The sequence below is a fragment of the Bemisia tabaci genome, chromosome 10 (assembly GCF_918797505.1).
Source record: "Bemisia tabaci chromosome 10, PGI_BMITA_v3".
In the NCBI taxonomy this organism is placed as follows: domain Eukaryota; kingdom Metazoa; phylum Arthropoda; class Insecta; order Hemiptera; family Aleyrodidae; genus Bemisia; species Bemisia tabaci.
The window spans coordinates 7,042,690-7,067,115 of record NC_092802.1 but is presented as its reverse complement, the minus strand read 5'-3'; the positions used below and the strand labels follow the sequence as shown (position 1 = coordinate 7,067,115).

The window sequence follows — 24,426 nt, the reverse complement described above, 5'->3', positions numbered from 1 at the left end:
TCTGTAGAGGGATGACTCACTCTCATTTCGTCGAACGAACATTTTTACCTCAGATATTTCAAGAGACAAAAATTCTAATTGGAGCAGAGTGTCGTCTAGTTATTAGTGTAGGGGAAAAGAAAAAGCAGGCTCAGAGGCGAGCGCCCCTTAAAAAGTTCTGGGTATTCTGTTAAGTAGGATAAAAATTTCGATCATAGTATAGAGTGTGATGTTGTTCAGATTCTTCATCGGAAAGAAAAGAAGCAGGTCAACAGCCGCGCCGCTTAAAAAAGTTCCCTAGACTCCGTTAAGAAGGATAAAAATTTCAATCAGAGTTGAGTAATTTCTGTTGTAAAGATCCGTATCTGCTGAGGATGTTCTCGTTGATTGCTTGGTGCTCAGCCCTCCTCTGATAGACTCGGGGTTTTTTTAGACCCAACTTAACTTAAGCAGGCCATACTTGCCAGCCCCGCGGCAAAAAGTTTTAGATTCGAAGAACAGGAAGTGTAAAATGGAGAAGATGAAGAAGAAGCCAAAGAAGATAAAGAGAGAAACATTTGAAGATAAGCGAGGAATACAGAAAAAAGAAATTCTTCTTATGCTCTTCCTCTTCTATCTTCTCTCTTTCTTTTTCTTTTTCTTCTCATTTTTATTTGTATTCCTAGTTTTCAGCTCTCCCCCTTTCTCTTTTTCCTCCTCCTCTTCATTTTCTTCTACTAATTCTACTTCATTTCATTGTTTCTAATCTTTTGCTCCCTCTTTCTTTACTCATATGCTCTTCCTCGTATATTTCTTCATCCTCTTCCCTTTCTTCTAATTTCTCTACTCTCTTTCCTTCGATTTCTAATGCGCAGAAATACAGATATTTCCCGATCACGCGATCATGTTCGCGTGAAAAAGCGGGCAGTAAAAGCTAAACGCGGATGTTCCGGAAACAGGTGCTAAATTTGCATGTTTTTCGCAAAATAGCCATTAAATTTGCAAGTATTTTACAGGATCGTGGAGAAAAGGGTTAAAGGACCGCAAAAAGGTCATATCAAAACATTACGGGAAAAAAAGGGTTCAGGGATATAAATCTCATGGCAGTACTACCCCAAGTAGTTGGATGCGATACGGGCATTTCCAATTAACTGTGGTAGTACCGTAAAATTTGGGTTATAGTAACCTAATTTATTTGGGTGCTACGACAATTAAGTAGGGGTACTACCACAGTTAATTTAAAATGCCCATGTTACCGAATAACCCCTTTTTCCGTCATTTTGGGGGAAAATATGTTTTGAAAATGAGAAGGCCCGTTCGAGGAACGGGAAGGCTAAGAATTTTTCGCACGCCAGCTAATGCGCCCCCTTCTGACATACGTTAAAAGACCGGAGTCAACCAGACTAGTGTTAAAATAATAAATCCACCTTCGTTGAGCACTGCTCGCGGAGGTTCGTGAGAAAACTCGAGTGAAAATTCAAAGCGCAGTTTTTCTCGCTTCCCTTCGATCTGGAGCGAGGTTGCCAGGTTGTGCAGTAAAATGTGTATAGTTTTAAATGGGGCAAAAGAGCTGATTTTCGAGCACGATCCGGCAACTGCGATCGGGAGCCCCGGGGCCTCGGGGATAAGAGCGGGACGCACTCATGCATTTATGCAAAAAAGAAATCAATGCGGCGTAGAAATGGAAACCGCATGCAGATAAGACTCCCCAATTGCGCTATGCCTCGGATCCGGATCGCGATTGCCGCCCGACGAGAGGACGAAACGACGAAACTCAAACACGAGGCGCGAAAAAGATTCTCACCGCGGTCAACACTCCGCGCCCTCGGCGAAAACGTCGTATAAGGATTCGGATGTTGCCGAATTTCCTCCAGATAAAATGTCACACCGAAAAAGTTGATTTAATATTCTGGATGAAACAAAAGTGTGCGAGAACTTGGAGGATGCTGAATTACCCGCCACAGCAGTTACTTCAGCAATGCCGAGATGTAAAACTAACTGCTGTGGCTGGTAATTCAGCATTCTCTGAGTTCTTGCACACTTTTTTTTACATCCAGAATGCTAAATCAACCTTACTTTTTTCCGGTGCAGTTTCTGAAAAACCAGCACGGAAAAAAGAAGTTACGGGCTATTTTTTTTTTTTTTTTATTTTTTTTTTTATTTATTAGTACTTTAAATAATAGTACATACAATACACTTTAGATATCTAGAATATCTTTAAAAGTAATACTTAATTGTTAATTGAAAATTAACTTAAAATTAAACACATTTTAACTGTACAAAATAAACTACCTCTAACAAATGAGGAGAATAATAAAAACATGATTATTTCTGTAATAAAAATGTCTTTTTTCTTTAGCTTGAAACTGCGGACAACCGTTACCAGTCAAAGTCCTAGTCCTCCTGATTGTGTCCTAGGAGCACAGGGAGGCAAACATTTTAAACGAAAGAGAATTTTGTGAACCCCTGAATTCCAAGCTCGTGGGGTTTACGTCGTTTGAGTCTTCGAATACATTGGTCCCTTTCCAACAGCGCAAGCGCTTCTGGATTGGGATGCCTATGTAGACGAGTCTCATAAGAGTTGTACAACCTGGATTGGGATGCCTATGTAGACGAGTCTCATAAGAGTTGTACAAGTTACGGGCTATACATACAAACATATCGTCCGTTTCCGCCTCAGAAAGCGAAAGTTACGGGTGCTGGAGCCGTAACTTCGATCGCTCCGGGTGCTACGCCCGGAACTTACGTTCTCTCAGCCGGGAACAGGGGCGTTATGTCTATATAGCCCGTAAGTACGGCTTCCAGGGCCGGAGTTATTTTTTCAGTGAGAGGATAAAAACTAAAAAAAAGGGATAGAAAAAGGCCTAAATGGTCTATTTGAGTGACAATTAATTACATTTACATATACTAGGAAAAAAAACACAATTGGATCTAGAGTCCAGACTCTTGAAAACATCGACAAGAAAAAATACTCTTGATTCAATCAGATTTTTGATTAAATCATAAGGAAATCCGCTCAAATTAAGAGGCTTGGTTCTTGATTCAAGCTTAAATCTGATTGAATCAAGAGTATTTTTTCTTGTCGATGTTTTTAAGAGTCTGGACTCTAGATCCAATGCGGTTTTTTCCAGTGTAGGATTCGCAAGCTACATGGTTTATTTGGATTTAATTCATTTTTGCATGGTTCCTCGCAGCATAAGTACGTCCAAATGGGTACTAAAAGCAGTAAAAAGGTAGGACGTTCTGAGCCATCAAATGTTTATTTCAGGTTTTGCACAGAATTTAGAAATTTTCCTGATTTCCCTGGCACGTTTTGGTGAAGTTCCTTGACAATTGAGGATATTGTAGATGGTCGAAAGACATAAGTAGACATATTTTTGGCAAAATTTGATGTTCGAAACGTCAAACCTATTCTAAGAAACAAATAAAGATACTCGACTATTGTTTCCTAACATATGCTCGTCATTTTCCCTGACTATTTTCAATCCTGACATTTCCGGCACTAGAAAAAAAACACATTGGATCTAGAGTCCAGACTCTTAAAAACATCGACAAGAAAAAATACTCTTGATTCAATCAGATTTAAGCTTAAATCAAGAACCAAGCCTCTTACTTTGAGCGGATTTCTTTTTGATTTAAGCTTAAATCTGATTGAATCAAGAGTCCTTTTTCTTGTCTATGTTTTCAAGAGTCTGGATTCTAGATCCAATGTGTTTTTTTTCCAGTCTATCAGAAAGATTTCGCAACATTCGAGAGTCCATACGTCGTTCCTGCACAGTGCGGGAGAACGAGCGACGATTTATTGATTCGTCCGGGCCGGCGAGAAAATTAGCAAGTTAAGCAGCTCATCGCCGGGGCGCGATTTTCTCACCGGGGCTCTTTTATCGTCTTAAGTTTCCTCTTTCCGCCGCGGAACGGCTCCTAATCGGAAACGACGCCCCGCGGAAAAACGCAGCATTCCGCCGCGGTTCGCACGGGACTTGCGCGGTTTACGCTCACCGAGATGACCGCGGAGACCTGGGGAGGCGGGGGCGGTATCGATTTTAATTACGCTTCGGCGAGGAAACGAGAGGCGGAATTAAGAAAATTGTTTGTGTCCTGCGGCGCCCTTTAATCCCGAGTTTTATTTCGCAACTTGGAAAGACCAGCGCCACCGGAGATGAGAGATGACTCGTGTAGAGGAGAGGTGCTTCCGTCTCTGCGCCGGAAACGTTGTCGCTTCGCGGGGAAAACTTGTTCCCTTGACGTTTCTCCGAGTCGTTGACGTCATAGGCGGATTTAGACACTCCGAACGGGGGGCGTAAAGGGGCCCCTCCCGAAAATGTCGGAATTTTAAAGCGTCTAATATGCAGTTTGAGTAGATTTCGTCATGAATAAGCGTTCTTCCTTCTTCTTTCCTACGTTCCTCCCTTCTTTCTTTCTCTCCTTCCTTCGCTTTAAAATAAACTTATCTTACTACTACTACCTTCCTTCCTTCCTTCCTTCCTTAACACACAGAGGTGTAAATGGCCTTAAAATAAACTTATCTTACTACTACTACTACCCTCCTTCCTTCCTTCCTTCCTTCCTTCCTTCCTTCCTTCCTTCCTTCCTTCCTTCCTTCCTTCCTTCCTCCCTCCCTTCCTTCCTTCCTCCCTTCCTTCCTTCCTCCCTCCCTTCCTTCCTTCCTTCCTTCCTTCCTTCCTCCCTCCCTTCCTTCCTTCCTTCCTCCCTTCCTTCCTTCCTCCCTCCCTTCCTTCCTTCCTTCCTTCCTTCCTTCCTCCCTCACTCCTTCCCTCCCTCCCATTGCAACTCTTCCATAATATTTTCATGTTCAATCTTCCTGGCCCTCCTGCAAAAACTTCCACTTAGATTTTTCTCTTTCCATTATGCAGACTTTTGCCAAACTTCGGGCGAAATTTTCCTCCATTTTTCATAGTCGAGCAAAACTGACTGACATTTTTACGTTTCCCGTAATTTTTCAGGAATATGATAATCCATTTGAAGTTTTGAAATTAGTATATTTAGACTTGGGGCTTGCAGGAGTTTAATCGGATGTTGCAGTGTTGGAAAATGTCCTACTTAGCAGCAGTATTATCTCAATTTTTTTTTTTTATATTAACTTGATCCCCTCATTTGCAGTAGGCTTTATTGTGACAAAATTTCAATTATGAATGGATTTTAAAAACAACCACCGTGATAGCCGTTTGAACGGGGTTGTCGAGTTCTTCCTACAGACTTACTAACCATGTTATAGGTGTTAGTGCATACTGGCAGAATTTTCTCAACTTATCTCCAATCGAGAAGGAGCAAAACCTCGATCTGACAATGACCCGAGGAAAACTGAATCAGTGAGTTCGAAAACACACCAACTCGGAAATTTTTAAACGCTTAAAAGTCTCTGTCATCAAACATGGTGTATCGATTTCAACTTGGTGCTTTACAAAGTCTCTAAGTACTTGTCCTTTGGCACCAAAAAGGTTTTTCATAAACTAACTTCTTCGCCCGCTGCGCGCAGTTTTAGGTGTTTCCTTAACAATTTTTTTGCCGAGTTGGTGTGTTTTCGAACTCACTGATTCAAATACTAATGTAAATGATTTTAAAAGAAATTTAAGATTTCTTTAAGCTGTGCGCAGGTTCGTGTTTCTCGGTGCTTCCAACTTGGTGCTTTACTAGGTCTCTAAGTACTTGTCCTTTGGCACCAAAAAGGTTTCTCTTAAACTAACTTCTTCGCCCGCTGCGCAGTTTTAGGTGTTTCCTGAACAATTTTTTTTCCCCCGAGTTGGTGTGTTTTCGAACTCACTAGTTCAATTCATACCGGCAGAATTTCCTCATCATATCTCTGAGAAAGAAGGAACAAAACCTCGATCTGACAATGACGCGCGGAAAACTGTGAGTTACCCTGGTAATTGCAGCTCGCTTTTCCGAAGCCGGAGGGCGATTCCGAAGTTCATCGCAAATCTTTCCCGCTCATTCTGAGTCGAGGTCGCAATCGCGTTCCCGACTCCATTTAAAAACTTGAAGAATTTCAACTATATTAAACTCTTGACCTGCACGCGACTCGCTCGGATCGCTTCCACTCGAGCAACCTTTCCCAACCTTTGTGAGGCTCGCATTCAGCTCCTTTTTGTTCCCCCGCGCTTCGAGCTGGCGCTGGAATGCCTACGCATGTCGTCGATGCCGAGTAATAACTTCCTCTCGCCAAAAAGGTTACGCGAGGACGTAAATGGAAACTCATTGCGATATTTTATTTAACGGTCTGGGAAGTGGGTCGTCCGCGGAAGGAAAAAAGCCTCGTATGAAAATCCAAACATTGCCAAATTACTGCTGATAATAGCGGAATTTTCAAGATAATTTATGCGCAACTGAACACGAATGCGGATTTTTGGTCATATCATAATGCGAGACGTTTCTTAATTGATTCCTATGCATTTTTCAGCGCTAAATTCGGGAAAAATGACCAAAAAATCCATCACATCAGAATTTTTCACAAATTCATTTGGTTTCGTAAAGGGTAAAATTTCTACAAATAAGAAAAAAATTATGGTCTCGGAAATGGGTCGTCGGAAGAAAGAACGCCGAATGAACATTCAAGCAATGCCAAATTTCTGCTGATAATAGCGAAATTTTCCAGAAAATATATCATTACTGCGGAACCGATTACGCAGCCCTGCAAATTTTTGGTCAAGTTTAGTCCTCGTACAAGAAGTTACTTGATTGATTCATATTCATTTTACAGCGCTGGATTCGGGAAAAATTCTCAAAAAATTCCGTCACATTATCATTTTTCGCAAATTCTATTTTTGGCTCAATCGGGGGTTTCAAAGGGGGGAGGGGGGGGGGTCCATAGGTGTCTGGATCCGCCTATGCTTAGTATAGCAGTAAAGGTTCATATGATTGGATTGTTTCTTTCTACTGCGCACTCATGATTCCTATTTGATAAACTCGATCAAATCCCAACTCGGAACAAACGCACACAAACTCACAGAGTACACTCCCACTGCGAGAATGAAGCGAGGGCGAAGGAGTAAAGGACGGCTGTTGAATAAGGGTCATCGAGGGATTCGAAGAGTGGCCGGAGCGAGGGTCCGAGGTCCGAGGGTCCCGCGAATTATCAGCCGCGATTTCGATTACCGGTGCGGAGCTCCCAGCGTAAGACCTGGCAATAAACAAGTCGCCTATTCGGATACATCGTTATTCGATCTGCACACTTCAGCTTCACCACTTCCACAGGGTGTCTAGGAAACGCTGGGGAGAAAACTGCCTGCAAATAATAAGTCAGTCGGTAACAAATGCAGGATTTCCAACCAATAAAAAATGCAAAAGTAGTATGTTTTACTATTAAATCGCGTTTAGCAAAAAGGAACCAACGCGATTACAGAGCTGTAAAAATGCTGCTCCTTCATAATTGCCTAAAAAAATCTTCCAAAATAGGTAACACATAATTTTTGCTTCTTACCGAAAAATTATCAATTTTAAAGGAAAATAATGGTGTCAATTTTTATACTGTACATATGTTAAGTATTTTTAAAAGAAAAGATGAAGTTGCACGATTTTGAAAACATCGTATTTGCACTAGTTTCTTTTTGCTACATGCGATCCAATTGATGTCTTAAGAAGAGGTCGCAATTTTATTCGTGATCATCGGCGTAAAATTTATCTTTTATGTAGAGTGTCACGGGAATTTTTTTTTTTTTTTTCCCAGTGACTTTTTTTTAATAGAAGTCTCTTGGCTTTAAAGTTCAAACCCTGAAAAAATTGACGAGAGAATAAATTGTTAATTCAATCGGATGTCGGCTTGAATCAAAAGCGAATTTGCTTAAATTAAGTGCGGCTTAGCACGGGAAAATAGCGACAAGCAAACTGTACCGGCTTCCGGCTTCGCTCATTATAGTTCAGAATCCTAGCGCGGCGCCTACGAATGTCTGAGGCAACTATTCGTGCTTGATGGATGTCCATGTTGCATACGTCAAATATTGAAGGAGTTTCAGCGTTCGGTCCGTGCAAGCGAACTAGTTTTGGTCACACTTCGGCGTCGTGTCGCGTCGCGTCGCTCTGGTGCACAGCCTATGACCAGAGATTTGATTCAGCCTTTAATCGATCTTAAAATTGTGTTTTGGTGGTTGAACGAGATACAGTAGGAAAACGTGAATATTATTGACAGTTGGCGATTGAACATCTTAATATTTTTCTCTGATCCCTAAGCTAACACGATGAAAGCACAATATGCAATCAGCGCAGCTGGCCCATTGGTCCTAAAAGTTCCTATTTCAGGGTGTATACTGGTACCCTGTCATTCAAATTTCTTGCTTTTTCAGTACCTTTTCCTAGCTTTTTCCTTACTTTCCCAAAAATTCATTTTTTTGGCGATTTCTAAAAATCCTTGCTTTTACCTTACTTGATCCTCACCTCACACTTATTTTTAGCTGTATTCGGATTGGGAAAGTAGAATGATGGAATGACGAAGGAATAAACCGAAGAACACGAATATTCGAACCGGGAACATAATAAATGGAAATCGTATGCCGCACACGGGAAAAAAAACACATTGGATCTAGAGTCCAGACTCCTAAAAACATCGACAAGAAAAAATACTCTTGATTCAATCAGATTTAAGCTTAAATCAAGAACCAAGCCTTTTCATTTGAGCGGATTTCCTTTTGATTTAAGCTTAAATCTGATTGAATCAAGAGTCCTTTTTCTTGGCAATGTTCCCAAGAGTCTGGACTCAAGATTCAATGTGTTTTTTTTTCCCAAAGCGGGGTACTTTTTAAAGTTTGTCACAAAATTTCGAATTTCCGTGCCTTTTCACGGAAAAAATCCGTACCTTTTCCGTACTTTCGTACTGACCTTCCAAACTTCGTTCTTTTCCAGTGCATCCGCACTTTTTCCGTAAAGTAGAAACCCTGAAATAGGGATACACTCTTCCTCAAGGGCGGCGACGAAATGTTACAATCTATCACAGTGCAGAGCTCACTCTCGACTCATTCTGAACACCCTGTGATGCAGCGACGATCCAGGGCGAAACCCGATTGTGCAGGTCGGCCGCGAGGGACAATTAAACACCGGTGCCGACCCTGACCGCAATCTCAGGCCGGGATCCCTTCATTGTCCACCGCGGCAAGCGTCTCGTTGGCTCCGAATTAAAAATTCACCCGGGTCCCTCAGGGCCGAGGGCGCAGCTACCCCTCGCGAGGAGACATGTGTTAGGGGTCGCCGACTCGTTCAACTCCGCCCGGTCCAGCTTCGGCGCGGCACCCGTAAACCAGGATTTTAATGATCCAATCGCAGATTTATCCCCGGAATCCTGGCTCGATGTTGCCAGATATCGCTGAAAAAATCAAAAATTTCCCTTATTCTGCCGTGCTAAGGAGGAACGCCGTATGAACATTCGAGAGTTGCCAAACTTCCCTCGATAAAATGTTTATTTTTGCGGTAGGTTATGAATATTTTTCCTTGAAATTTTCAGGAACTACAGGTAAAATTGCGAACAAGATTTTCTGAAAATTGGAAGGAAAATATTCATAAGCTTACAAAGAAATTTGTATTTTATCAAAGGTAATTTAGCAACGCCTGTAGGTTCATACGGCGTTTTTCCTTGGCACGGCTGTATTCAACCCCATGTAAAATATCCGCGTTTTATCGCACATTTTGGCAACTCCCCCCGAGTGGAATGCGCAAAGTTCGATGTAAACCTGGATTTTAACGATCCGATCGCGGATTTATCCCCGGAATCCCGATTTATAATTGCCACGTAGTGCCGAAAAATTGACATTTTCCCCATTAATTCCGTGTAAAATATCCGCATTTCGTCGCACACCGTGGCAACGTGCCGGGTGGAATGCTCCAAGTTCGATTCGTACCTCACGACTCCCCACATAACTTCCGGGAGCGGGGTGACTAATTCGAGAGGGATCTAGCTGAAACTTTCGACGTTAAATCCTATCGTATTCGTTAACTAATGAGCCCTGAGGTCCATGAGCATGGGTATATTCTAGGGTTCATCAGATTACGGAGCAGTTTGATTTTAAAATCCACCGATTCAACTATGGTCCGGTCTCGGAGAAAAGTTTGGCTAATGAATGAGATCCGATCCTCTCCTTCCCGTTCATTCGCACCCCCCCCCCTTACTCCCCCCCCACACAAACTAACACATGCCGTATACTCTCTCGCGGGCGTATGAACTGGCTCCCTGTTTGCTAAGTTTTTCTTCCATTCTGCTTAAAATACGAACAATTACGAGAGTGCTACAGTCTGAATTTAATCTGAAACGATGTGCTCAATAACTTTCAGTGTAGCATTCTTAAATTTATTGAACTTAAAACCCTCAAAGTTTAAAATTCGAGAAATTATGTCGTTTTCCCGACGACGAGACGTAACTTCGTCCCAATGTTGTGAAGTTGCAAAGTAACAACTACATGTTTGAAAGGAATCGACAGTGTGATTTCTGTCCAAAATTTGATTGATTTTTTAGTATAATCACACTGTTTAAAAAATCAAAGTAAGTAAGTTCTATTTTCTAGTTCGTTTAAAATCGCAGTCAGATGGTTTTACTCAAATATGATGAAACAAAAGGCAGATCGGGGGTTTTTTTAAAATCATTTTTATTTTTATCACCAATCCGAGTTCTTTTTTGATAACATTCAAGCGACTTTTCTATAATATGCGTAAATTTACTTGACTATCAGACTTCAATTTTACACGACTTTATTATACAGTTTGAAGTCTTTTCTTTTAAACAGTAAAGAAGACCAATGAGTAAAAATTCCTGACGGAAACGCCCAACAGTTCTTAGTAAAAATTGGGTTTGATAGTAGAAATTATGCAACACTTTTGTCGTCTGGGAAACTACGAAATGCGTTCCGAATTACAGGAACGATCTCTTTCTTGAGTCGTCGTTTCCCGTGCAGAGGTGCATAACTGCATTTCGAGGTTGCAAAATTGACTCACTCAATTAATTTTGTTACAGGAATATGCATGTTCACTTATCGTGAGCAATTTTTCTGATTTTTACATGAGCTTTTGTGAAAAATCTAAGAAATTGCCAGTTCAAAATGCCCAAGATTTACCTGGTAAAATTTCACTTAGCGAGGAGAAATTTGGCAAAATTGAGATGCAGTTACGTTCTTTCGTGATGAAAACGAAGAATTTTCTTTGACATTACCGGATAAATGTTCTTTTTTCCTTCTTTTTCTTTTTTTTTAAAAAACTATTAGTTTTTTTAACTAGAAAAAATTAGCCCTAATTTTAAAAAAATGTATCCTTTTTTTTTAAAAAAAAACAAAACAAATTTGAAATTGCCGGATGGATTAAATTTTTTCTTTGAAAAAAAAAAAAAAACAGATTATTCTGTACTCGCCGCGCAGGTTTTTAGGTCTACACTTCTACAGCCACCTCGCTCGGAGATCAGCTCCAAATCCGAGGGCTCCGCAAAGAGAAGGGGGGGATGAGGGGAGAGGGCGCTAATTTTCTGCTTGAATCTCAGATGCGTTTTGAGGTTAGACCGCGGCAGCGAACGCAAAACCACGTATCTGCAGCGGTTCTCCGCAGAGCGGCAGGTGGTTGTGACGGGGGGCCGTCAAAGGTAAGGGCGCAGATGATGAGGTCGCGGTCTTGCTCCGTCACACGAGACAGATTCAAATTCGCCTTGGTTTCGGCCCCGGCCTCGGAGCAGTGGTGTGGCGTGAATTGCGATAAATCGATTGTTATGCCATTTAAACCTATGGAAAAGGATCGATAAACAGGGTGTTCGCAGCGAACACCTTAATAATCGATTCTTTACCGTAGGTTTAAATGGAAAAACAATCGATATATCGCAATTCACGCCACGCCACTGCCTCGAAGCAGAGCAAACTTCACGGCGAGATTCAATTGGATTACACTTCGCAATTAGGAACTATAATCTCTGGCGCGTCCGGGAAAGCACTCATGTGAATAGGGAAACTAATGGTACATACGTTGTTTCTGAACTGAGCCAGACATCGTAGTTCCTAATTGGAAGATGTAGTCTAATTTGGCCCTTGAATAATGAACGATTACCCCATAACCCTGACGCTGGCCGCCCTGAGCCCAGTGGCGTGGCGTACATTGCGATTTATCGATTGATCTGCCGTTTAAACCAATGGAAAAGGATCGATAGACAGGGTCGATTACCCCATAACCCTGACGCTGGCCGCCCTGAGCCCAGTGGCGTGGCATGCTTTGCGATGTATCGATTGATCTGCTGTTTAAACCGATGGAAAAGGATCGATTGACAGGGTGTTCGCAACTAACACCTTAATGATCGATTCTTTCCCATAGCTTCAAATGGAGAGATATCGATAATCGATCATTCACGCCACGCCACTGCCTGAGCCCGGCTCACGGTTGGACCGCGTTTAACAGAAAGGAACCAAGCCACAAATTAGTGCCAAATTTAACTGGGCGATTTAATTTTTAAAGAGAGAACGTTTGCGCAAATTTCTTCGAAAATGTTAAGGAATTTCCTTCGAACTATGGAAAAAGGAGGGGTATCGATAAGGGCCTTTGTTGGCCCCCTCCTGGAATCTGGAAATTTATGCGGGTTTTCCGAGTTGACTCAATGTAGTTTACGGAAAAGATCATGATTTAGCCCATAGGCCACTGGATACGTGTTAAACGGTTGCCTAAACATAGGTCTGCAGAAAATCGATCGATTCAAGAAAATCGGGGAACTCTCGGGGATATCTGGGACACCCTTCCAAAATTGGGGATAATCGGGGACATTGGGGACTTTTGGGGACCGGTAGACACTCTGGAAATAGAATTCAGATAAAATGTGCTGTTTTAAACGTCACATGCATTCAAGAACTCTAATAAAGTTGAATTAACATTTTTTTCCTGACACTTTCGTCATTTTCCCTGATATTTCCAGGTTTCCCTGACTTTTTAAAATTCCCGGACATTTCCCGGTATTCCCTGATCGTGGCAACCCTGAATTCATAGGCTCCTACTAGTCTATTCTCTCGTATACTAGGGTATTTCTATCAGTGCAAGGACTATTAACTCTACCCGGAAAAATGAGAATAAGATCGAGAGGAAAAGTGCGAACGTGGATGCGGCAACCTGCATTATTCCGTGCCTATACGTGTGCTAGGAGGTTGAGTATTGTTGAGTGCACCCTACTCTCATTCAGGCCGACAAGCTCAGCGCCTGGGGCGTATGCAAATTCCAGCCATTTTTAATTTCCGCATCTTTTTAACCCTACGTCTCCGAGCTCAGCTCCCTCACCCACCCTGTGATGGAACTGAGTACCGTGCGTTGGGATCCGAGAGAGAAAACCGGAGTAAAAGGGTAAGAATTCGCCTCCTACACCTGAGGTTTCCTGAAAATAAGAGGAAAGGTATTCTGCAAGCGGGATCGTTTTAAGACTTAATTGAACACATACATACATACGAGTCGCTGTTATAGCGCTCTTTGGCGCTTTGCGACACCTAATCGCCACAAAGCTCGGTCTTCCCACAGGTTATCAGGGAGTTGACACTCCCTCATCTCACTTAACACCCCCTGTCGCCAACCTCTCACTGGGCGTCCCCTACGCCTCCTCCCAGGAGGAACCCAATCAAGCATCTTTTTTGGCAGCCTCTCTTCCGTCATCCTATTGACATGACCATACCAAACAAGTTGTTTGGTCATGACGTCGAACACGATGTCATTTTCGACTTCCATTATCTGACGCACTCTATCATTACGGACCCGATCTCTCCCAGAAATTCCTGCCGACCTTCTCCAGAAATCCATCTCCGTTGCTCTTAGCATATCCTGTGTCCGTTTCTTCAGCTGCCAAACTTCGCATCCGTATGTTAATATACTTTTTACTACAGCGTTGTATATCCTCCTCTTGTTATCTTTGGAAATCCGCTGATCCCAGAGGATTCCATTTAACATCGCTATAGCCTTCCTTGCTAAGGTGTTCCTTTCCCTGATAGCTTGATCCGTCCTTCCATCCTGGGTCAACCGCACTCCCAAGTACTTGAAGTGCTTAACTGAACACACGTACTTAATTGAACACACGTGCGTAAATAGAGGAGGCTCTTCCGAAAATTGGATTTTTTCCTCGTTTTCGAGATTTCAACCGGAGCGTAAGCTAATTTCGAGAGGCACCCCGAGTGTACTGGCAGATGAATATCATTTACTTTCCATGTTTTTGAGTGGCACTAAAATACATTTTCCCCCCTATTAGGCTACACAATTAAAAACTCCGTGCACTTGTTATCAAAGCAGTGCAAACTAATTGGACTACGTTTTGCAATAAGGGACTGCACACTCTGGTTCAGTTTCGGGACAACGTTCGTATACCATTAATTTTCCTATGCTGCCGTGATGAGGAAAAACGTCATATGAACCTTCAGACGTTGCCAGGTTTTCTTTGGTAAATCACAAATTTGCGGAACAACATCTTTCCTCTAATTTTTCAAATAATTTTGTTCGCAATTTCACCTCCAGTTCCTGAAAATTTCAAGGAAACTTATTCAGAGATTTTCTCATAAATAAACATTTTATCGAAGGAAATTTGTCAACACTCGAATGTTTATACGACTTTTTTCCTTTGAATGGCAAAGGGCTTATAAGTGTTTTTCCGGATGAGCCAGGAATAGTTCCTGATTGCAAAATTATATCCGTTGGAAGAGCTTTCAGGATGATGAATCCCGCTTCCTCAAAACGTCATATTTCGTTTTTCGCGTCATCGCGACTCGGGTGAATCGCGATGAGTGCATCGAGCACAAACACCAATGTAAATGATTTTACAGAAAATTGAAATTTTTGAAGAAATTGAAGATTTCTTTAAGCTGTGCGCAACGTTGAAGACTGCGCACTGATCATTGGCGCAAACGAAATAAATGGAATCTTCGTCATACTCCATTGCTAATGATAGGACTCCCGCCAGCAGAATTTAGAGATGCAGTAACCAAGGGCGTTATGCATACAGCGTTACCAAACATTTCTGCTAAAATCCCTACACATTTACTGGAAAGGAGGCAAGGCTTCTCTGTGCCCCGTGCACACGGAGTAACTTAAAACAAACGTACTGGGGCCGGGAGGGGGGCACTTGAAAACTCAAGCCCGACATGTATGTAACGAGGGTCGGTTAAGCTGTAATAACAGACGATAATAGCGCTGGATTTTCAAGCAAAATTTCATAGCTCTCCAATTACCAGCGGGTAGGAATTCGTTTCCCCGACCCGCTGAAACGGAGGGAGCTTCATGTTAATCGAGTTCCCGTGCGTGTAGAATGTCCGTCGGATGATGAGTGGGAAAACCGAGCATCAGTTTTCCCGACGCCAGATGAAAATGTCTTCCGAACGGGGCACTTTGTCGTCGCCCGAGTGAAGAAATGCATCTACATTTCCATGTTGCGAAATTGACGGAAAAATAAATCATGGATCGTATTCGATGGTGATTCGATGTATCGTTCGGTTCAAAACAATAGAACATAACCTCAAAGCAAAATTTTAAGAAATTTGTCCGAAAAGCGGAATATGAAAAATTTCGCAGCAATTTCACTTATACGAATCAAAAATCTATCACAAGGAACCCGTTCCATCAGATTTCTCAAACGACTTTTGAGGCTATGTTTATGTTTTGAACCAACCGATATCGATACAATCTCACCCGTTCGATGTATTAAATAAGATCTATTATTTAGATCGCGTTAAACGCTGTATCTCTCGCGTGTAACAGACCCATCAGCGGCGTGGCGTGCTTTGCGATTTATCGATATTTTCCCATTTGAAGCGGAGGTAAATCATCGATTCTTAAGGTGTTCGCTGCGAACACCCTGTTTGTCGATACTTCTTCATGGGTTTAAATGACCGATCAATCGATATATCGCAAAGCACGCCACGCCACTGATGGGTCTGTTACACGCGAGAGATACAGCCAACTGAATTCACTGTTTAGATCCAAAGAAACTTTTTCCAGTGATTTGTCTTCCAAACCAATTAATTTGCAAAAACTCGCCTTTCGAAGTGTGCGTGGACCCCGACATTCATCAGTCATCATTTGTCGAATTTTATTCGAATTTCGCTCAACAAGCTGTTCATAATCGATCATTACGGCGTAAAGTAGCGTAAACCTCTGGATTTACCTTTTGCGCTTACATCTCGTACTGCCGTGCTAAGGAAAAACGCCGTATGAACCTTCACGCGTTGCCAAATTTCCTTGAACTAATCAACAATTTTCAAGAAAATTTGTGGATATATATTTTTCTCCCGATTTCTCAAGTGATTTTGTTTGCAATTTGATCTAAAAAGTCTGCAAATTTCAAGGAAAAATATCGACAATTTTCCTCAAAAACAAACATTTTATCGGTGACAATTTGGCAACTCTTAAATGTTCATACGGCGTTCTTCCTTAGCATGGCAGCGTAGATTATCATTGCGGGGTCTCTAAAATATATTCTTTCGGATTGGGTCCAATTTGCCTTCGTACACTAGGATCATCTCGTCTTTCGCGGCGGTCGTATTTCAGTTACGATATTACGTGGCCCCTCCGACAAAAGCGCGTTTCCCGATCTTCGCATGAGCCCCCGAGAGCATGGAGTCATATGCAAACCAGGGGTCACGTGGAAATTGAGCTACGTCTTTACGTCACAGGGACGACGATTATATTCGTCGAAGTCGTTTTTGGTTCGAGTCGGTGGATGAAAGCCCGAGCCGCAAAAGTGGCTCGACCGAACGGGAAACTCCGGGCCGAAAAGAACGTTAACGAACTCCGATTTCGGGAACTTTTAACGGCAGAGCGCGCTGCTGCGCTCAAAAATAACCCCGCTCCCCGTTGCGTTACCGTTAATGAGGAGCCATTTTCCGACAACCGTATCCTTGTTTCGTTCCACTCTGCCGTGCTAAGGAAAAACGCAGTATGAGCCCTCAGACGTTGCCAAATTTTCTCCAGTAAATACCGAATTTACTGAGAAAATCGTGATTATTTGTTTCCAAAATTTTTACACAATTTTGTACGTAATTTAATCTAAAATATCTGAAAGTTTTGAGGAAAAATAAGCGTAACTTTCCTGAAAAATAAAGGTTTTATTGGGGGAAATTTGGCAACTCTCGGATGTTCATACGGCGTTCTTCCCTAGCACTCAACTTTGGTGTCTCTCCTCTTGCCGATATCCACCGCGCTTTTCTCGTCTCCCGCATCGAGACAAACGGATAACTTTTGACGATCCGCTCCGAATTTTCGGGCGGGAGTTCACCGGCGTGTCACGCTTTTGGCGATAAATCGATTTATTTCCCGTTCAGACCTACGGAATAAGATCGATTATCAGCGCATACCTTTATAATCGATTCTTCACCACAGCTTCAAACGGAGAAATTTCGATAGTCATCGATTCACACCTCGCCTTTGGGAAAGTTCGGTACGCTGTAACTCGGCTCGTTGTGTTTTACATATTTCAGTGCCCTCCCCCTTCCCGTCGGGGGGGGGGGCCCTCCCCGCCCCACCTCACTCTCTCGTACCTCGGAAGCAATCGTTAAAAAGTGAGTGGATCGCTGTTTCCGAAACTCGCGTAAACGTCCCGGGTCGCGTTTTGCGTTCAAGCATGGCGCACAGTGGGATGAATCAATGAGAGAGACCGGAAATGCAGTCGCTGGAAAAAAAAGTCGCTTGGATCTAGAGTCCAGACTCTTAAAAACAATTACAAGAAAAAAGACTCTTGATTCATTCGGATTTTTCCTCGAATAGAAGAGACGAACCTCTTGACTTAGACGGATTTCCTTTTGATTCAAGCAAAAAGTCCGATTTCCAAGAATGAGACCAACCGAAAACTTTATGAAATATAGCCTCTAAGTATGTTAAAGTATGCGGCTTACTGAAGTTCTGAACTACACAGAATAAAAAAAAAATTCTTGTCACTGGAAAAAAGTCTCTTGGATTAAGAGCCCAGTCTCTTAAAAAATTCGACAAGAAAAAATACTCTTGATTCAATCTGATTTTTCCTCAAATAGAAGAGCCGAGCCTCTTGATTTAGACGGATTTCCTTAGATTCAAGCAAAAAGTCCGATTGAATCAAGAGTATGTTTTCTTGTCAATATGTTTAAGATAAGAGTCTGGACTCCAGATCCAAGCGACTTCTTTTTGCCAGTGGGCGGACTTCGTGATACGTCGATTGATCTGCCATTTAAACCTATGGAAAATGATCGATAAACAGGGTGTGCGCAACGATCACCTTAATAATCGATTCTTCACCACAGTCCAGACTCTTAAAAAATTAGACAAGAAAAAAACACTCTCGTTTCAATCGAATTTTTGCTTGAATCATAAGGAAATCCGCTCAAATTAAGAGGCTTGGCTCTCGATTCAAGCAAAGATCCGATTGAATCGAAAGAGTTTTTTCTTCTCAAATTTCTTACGAGTCTAGACGCTGGATTCAAGGGACTTTTTTTCCGGTGAAGGGTATACTCCCTAATTGCTTGCAAGAACTCAATAGGCACCACCGCAGAGTAAGTTCTTTTCTGAATTAATTTCACCGAAAAGGAAAATAGAGGGAACCGACTGGACTGCATTTTGCGATAAGGAACTACAATAAGGCTCATAGACACAAAAACACCGACCCGCATAATGGCACATATTCTGTTTCTTAAATGAGCCAGAAATTGTAGTTTTTGATTGCAAAATGTATTCCAACTATGGTTTTGGTCCTTAAGCATATTTGCTTACATCTTCATCCAGAAAAAATCAATCGAGTTATTAAATAATCGATCAAAATAATGAGCTTCTGCAGACATTCATCATCTTGGTCAGAAGTAAAAAAACACCATGACTATATGTCTTATGCTGGAAAGCCACTGCTGTTAAATTAAATTAAATTTTGAAACGCAAATTTTTTTCGGAGAAAAAAACAGGATGTATCCTGCATCAAGCAGACCCCTTTCCGCTCCAAAAATAACTGAGCTTCTTTCTGTTCACTCGATCCGAATTATGAGCTTCGATGGGACGCGACGGTGGCTGGTGTATCGCGGTGTGATTATTAAGAGCACACAAATTAGGACCTGCACCAGTGCACCAAAGCGGGATAAACTACAGTCGCTCTCAGGAAAAACGCCGTACGAACATACTCATGTTGCCACATTTACTCTCAGAGAGTACTTATTTTCGAGAAGAGTTACTAATATATTTAACAGCAATTTTTAGACACGCTAGATTAAATCACGTACAAAATTCTCCGAAAAATTTGAAAACAGATTCTCACAAATTCTTCAGAATATTCGTGATTTTTCAAAGCAGGTTTGGCAACGTCCAAGGGCTCATACGGCATTTGTTCCTTAGCACGGTAGACTATTCAAGGGGCGGGGGGGGGGGGGGGCGGCGCCGGGTAGAGTTGATGGGGAATTCAACCGCATCTGGGGCTGGATTTCGTGTTGTCTGTTCCGTTGGATGATACGAGTCATACGAGTCGACTTCGGTTTACACCCCCTCGAAACGAGCGCGGACAGAGCTGCCGTGCCAAGGAAAAACGCCGTATGAACCCCCAGGCGTTGCCAAATTTCCTCTGATGAAACACAAATTTTCTGGTAAGATTACGAATATTTTCCCCCAATTTTTCCGATAATTTTGTTCGCAATTTTACCTAAAGTTCCTGAAAATTTCGAGGAAAAATATTCATAAATTTCCTGAAAAATAAACATTTTATCGAAGGAAATTTGGCAACTCTCAAATGTTCATACGGCGTTCTTCCTTAGCACAGCAGAGCGCTGAACCGCGATCCCAGCCCAGGTGCTCGGGGAATATCTCATGCTCATCCCAGTATATGTATACCCGTAAAAATGGAGTCCTTACGGTGGTTGTGAAGTTTTGATCCACCCTCCCATTTCTGAAAAAAGCACGATGGTGCCAGGGTTTGGTGTCATATCAGCCCTCAAGTTTAGGTGAAATTGAGGCATTTTTCGGTAAAAGGAGGTACGAGACTTCCGATGCTGCTGAGATTGTGCAACGTAGTTCTCTAGTTGTAAGTAACTTATCCGTCAGTTCTGCTACGAATCTTTCCCTGAATTCACTCCGAGTTTTCCCTCATTATTGTAAGGAAGTGAGTCGACTGTCAATGAATTTCACCTGCCGCAAACGATGTAAAAAATTCCACCATTTTAGCAGCATTGCAAGCCTCATTCGCCTTTTTACCGAAAAAGTCCCTCGTAAAAATGAGCCCCGTTAAAAGCAAACATATTTCTTAAGTAATTTAAACGAATTTACGAAATTTCCTAAAATTTTGCTGACTAAAGATAAAAAAATTTCCCCTAAAAGGACGTGAGGAGAGGAAGGACTCCAAAGATTTTAATCCCGTATTTTTCCTGTGATTTATTTTGTAGCCTTCGCCTTCAATAACTGTGATGACAATATGCTCAACTTGGGAGTTCGAATGGTTGCGCGCAGTAGTTTAGCCACATTTGCTTGGTCCGGGAAAGGGATACGCATTAATTCCTTTCCTTAGTTTACGCGTCTCTAATTCTTTCGAGTTCGCCTTCAATAACTATGACGGCAATTTCAGCGACATAGGAGCACGAATAGTTGCGCGCAGTAGTTTTACCACATTTACTCGGTCCCAGTCCCGGCCAGGGACACACGTTAATGGAGATGTTGCATGTGTGAGGAATTTGCGATTTGACCATAGATTCTTATGTAAAAGTTCACGAGAAACACGATGGTGCCACTGGTTTTCTCTGAAATCAACTCCCAAGCTCAAAACAAGCTCTCAAGTTGAGGCCAAAATGGAGGGAATATCCCACGATATCCAACGAGTCCACCTCTACATCAAGACAAACTCCCCATTCAAAGATAGGGAGCAAATACATTCACAGGGCTGCCACTTTATTTGGGGACTCCAAAACTGAAAACACGGCATCACTGCTAATGTATTTGCTCCCTATATCTTTGCATGGAGAGTTTGTCTTGATGTAGATGTGGACTCTCAGGATAGCGTGGGATATCCTCTCCATTTTGGCCTCAACTTGAGAGCTTTTTCTGAGCTTGGGAGATGAATTCAGAGAAAACCAGTGGCACCATCGTGTTCCTCGTGAACTTTTACATAAGAAACAACAGTCAAATCGCAAATTCCTTGCACATGCAACATCTCCATTCTTTCGAGTCCGCCTTCAATAACCATGAATGCAATTTGAGCGACATGAGAGCACGAACAGTTGCGCGCAGTAGTTTTACCACATTTGCTCGGTCCCAGTCCCGGCCAGGGACACACTTTAATTCCTTCCTTATGAAGTGCAGGGTACGTATCAAGTTATAATACTCGGTGTTTCATGAGACATACCCGAAATTTCCCTGACGTTTCGGAGTAAAATGCATATTCCAACTTTTCTCGGTTCTCCAGCCCCGTAGAAGATATTCGAATTTCGGACGGATAAGAGCCGAGTAGGTGTGTATTTTCGACGAGGATCGGCAAGAGTGCGCGGATGCATAATTCGACACAAACCGGGATGGAGCCTCCGGATTACGAGCGAACATGAAGCAAACGGCAAATAGGAGACGTCCCACAGGGTTGCCTAGATTCCGAATCAGAGCCTACGACACCGCGAAGACTTGGAAACGAGAGACATACTGGCGTCTTAAGGAAAAACTCCGTATGAACCTTTAGACGTTGCCATATTACCCTCGGATAAAAAATTTGTTTTTGTAGAAAATTATGGATATTCAGCCTTGAAATTTTCAGATATTATTGATTAAATTGCGGACAAAATTATCTGAAAAATTGGAGGAAAAGTATTCAGAATTTTCACAGTAAATTCGCTTATTATCGAGCCAAATGTGGCAACGTCTGAAAGCGCATACGGCGTTTTTCTTTAGCACGGCAGTATACCTGTCCATGCTGTCCCGTGACAGCTGGATTCACATTCAAAGAGTGCGGAAGGGTTTCAAAGGGTCGTATTCCTGGTCGGCCCTTCCTTAAACAGCTCCTTCCCTTATGAGGCCCCATTTTGTTTACATAGTGATTAAGGGAGGCCCTTAAAATAGTCTTGTACAGAGGACAATCTTTTCCAACCTCACAGAAAAATTGCTGATTTAATAATTTTGTAGTTAAAAAAACATCCGAAATGTTTTAATGTAGATTTACGATATACAAATTAGCTTTCCACTATTGTAAAATGTACATTTGAAACATGTCGGACATGTTTTTTTTTAAACAATTTAATATTTAATCTGTAATTCATTTTTTTCCGCGCTCAAGTAAAATTCAGCAGTATAACTCAAGACCCCTGCTACTCTGTTCTTTCGATTGGGTTTTTGAAGGATGCAACTATTTTGCCTCCAAGACCACGCTAGGAAGTATCTACTCCCGTTGAAGGCGTTCTATACGCGCTCCTGCACTCTTCATCTGGCAATTGAAGTTACTGCATTACTCGCTGATATGATGATATGATTCTTCAAAATTCAAGAACTAGGGTTGATTAAACATAAGAAAAAATCTAAAATTTCGAAATTCATCAATGGATACAAATTTCTATGTTGTTAACACTTAAAAGTTAAAATGAATAAATTTTGAGATTCCTTCCTCGCGTGACAACCATGTAGTAGCCGGAGACAGCCAAGCCTGGTCCATACGGGCAACGCATCGACACAACACTCGAAGAGCGGCAGAAGGACATTTTTAATAATAAATTCTGATTACAAAATTATTCATGCTCGCTACTTAAGCGCATGCAAACGCAAAGTTTTTCCACCAACGCGACTGAGACACCCCCCCCTCCCCCGTGGCTTCCCGCTCCGAGCCCGCTGAAAATCCCGTTTTGATGCAGTCGTCTTTATTCAAATGTCTCTATTTTCTGCATCTGCTGTCAATAGTTCTCCTGCCGCAGTGCTCTCCGAGGTGTTAACACTTCCACGAAAATACGGGTGCAGCGGCACTCCAGCTGGTGACAATAATTTCTGATGGGTCGGTCGATGGTCGTAAAATCGCATTTTAGTGGTATATTTTGGAGGGAAAAGTGATTGAGCAACCTCGATGGTTGAAAAGCTTCCTCCTCAATCTTGCTTCTTGAATTCGATTTACAACAAACGTTATCTGCAAACACGTGCGATAAATTAAATAACACTCACCAAATATTGTTAAATCGAAATCTCGTGACGATTACCGAAAGCTGATTATAATGAAACTTGAAAACAAACCTGCAACAAAGAAAAATAGAGGAAAATTATTAAAATAATCAGCATGATTGATTTCACACTTTCGTACGATCCAGTGCATATTGATCAACTTAAAATTTCATTCGGCCTTGAAAGATCTATCTACCTATACATACATTGCTCATTGATATAACCGTAAATCGATGGTGTAAGTTCGCGACTGCAGATCTCGGTTTGCGACGTTGCAGAGTTCCTGTCATACTTCCTTTCTTAAATGTAAAACTACTCAACGGCAATTGATCAGTTGCGCTGGTCATCGAATTGTGTTTTGATGTTTGATTCTTGTAGATTTACTAAAAGTAATGAGATTCGTCCAAACAGCAACTCTCCACGTTCAATATTCACCGGGATATTGCATTTTGAAAAATTCGATTTATGACGTTATCCATCGCGGTATAGTGATACCCTGGGTCCCTCAGTATCTTCCATCTTGCTTTCATCCGGGTTTCATGTTGAGTAACCAATGCAAATGTGTGTCTTACTGATTGATGAAAGCAAGATGGAAGAAACCAAGGATGTCACTACTGCGGTAGATGACGTCATAAATCGAATTTTTAAAAGCGTGATATCTCGGTTAATATTGAACGTAGAAAATTGCTGTTTGGGCGGATCTTATTATTTTGAGTAAATCTACAAGAATCAAGCGTCAAAACACGATTTTGTGACCAGCGCAACCGACCAATTCTTGAAGGCTGCAACGATTTTTCTTCGCTGCACGAAGAAATTCTGATAAAACTTCAAGGTATGATGTCGATCTGCTCTACTTAAAAAAATAAGATAGGAGTGGAGGTTTCCAAACACTGCAAACAAGATACATGGTTGCGGACTTACACCGTCGATATTCAAATGAATACATTCTCTACGATCTTCCGAAAAAGTAAGAGTGTAAAATATGTTCAGAAACGCTGACAAGGTGTCTATGCAAGAGCCCTCCGTCAGGAAAGGGCTGCTTAAGGAGGTCAGTGCTTCGATGTCCGCCTTTAATAATTCAGCCGCCCCCCAACCACCCCCCCCCCCCCCCCCCCGGGTCCATCCCCTGAAGGCGTTGCACGTATCTAAATCGGATCAGTCGATCCCTGAATTTCAATTCACCTGCAGCAGCTCAAACTCGGTCCAGGCTGATGGCGACCAATTCACTCTGAAATTAAAGTTTGAGCTACGAGCATGCTCGCTCGGCGATTTGCGCGAGGAAAACAGACGGAAAAGTGAGCTTCACGACAGGAGCAACGGCTTTGAGCCACTGCATTGCAAATGAACGAAAAGGAAACGGATGTGATATAGGATCTATTTTACAAAACCGGTGGCTAGAATTCCTAGCTCTAAAATGAAGTATGAAGTTGC

At 42.1% G+C, this 24,426-nt stretch overlaps 1 protein-coding gene across 7 annotated transcripts in view; it reads right to left on the bottom strand.

Annotated features, from left to right (window-relative positions):
* Nucleotides 1-24,426, bottom strand: part of kug (FAT atypical cadherin kugelei) — a 517,384-nt gene that overhangs the window by 190,110 nt on the left and 302,848 nt on the right. The window lies entirely within an intron of this gene.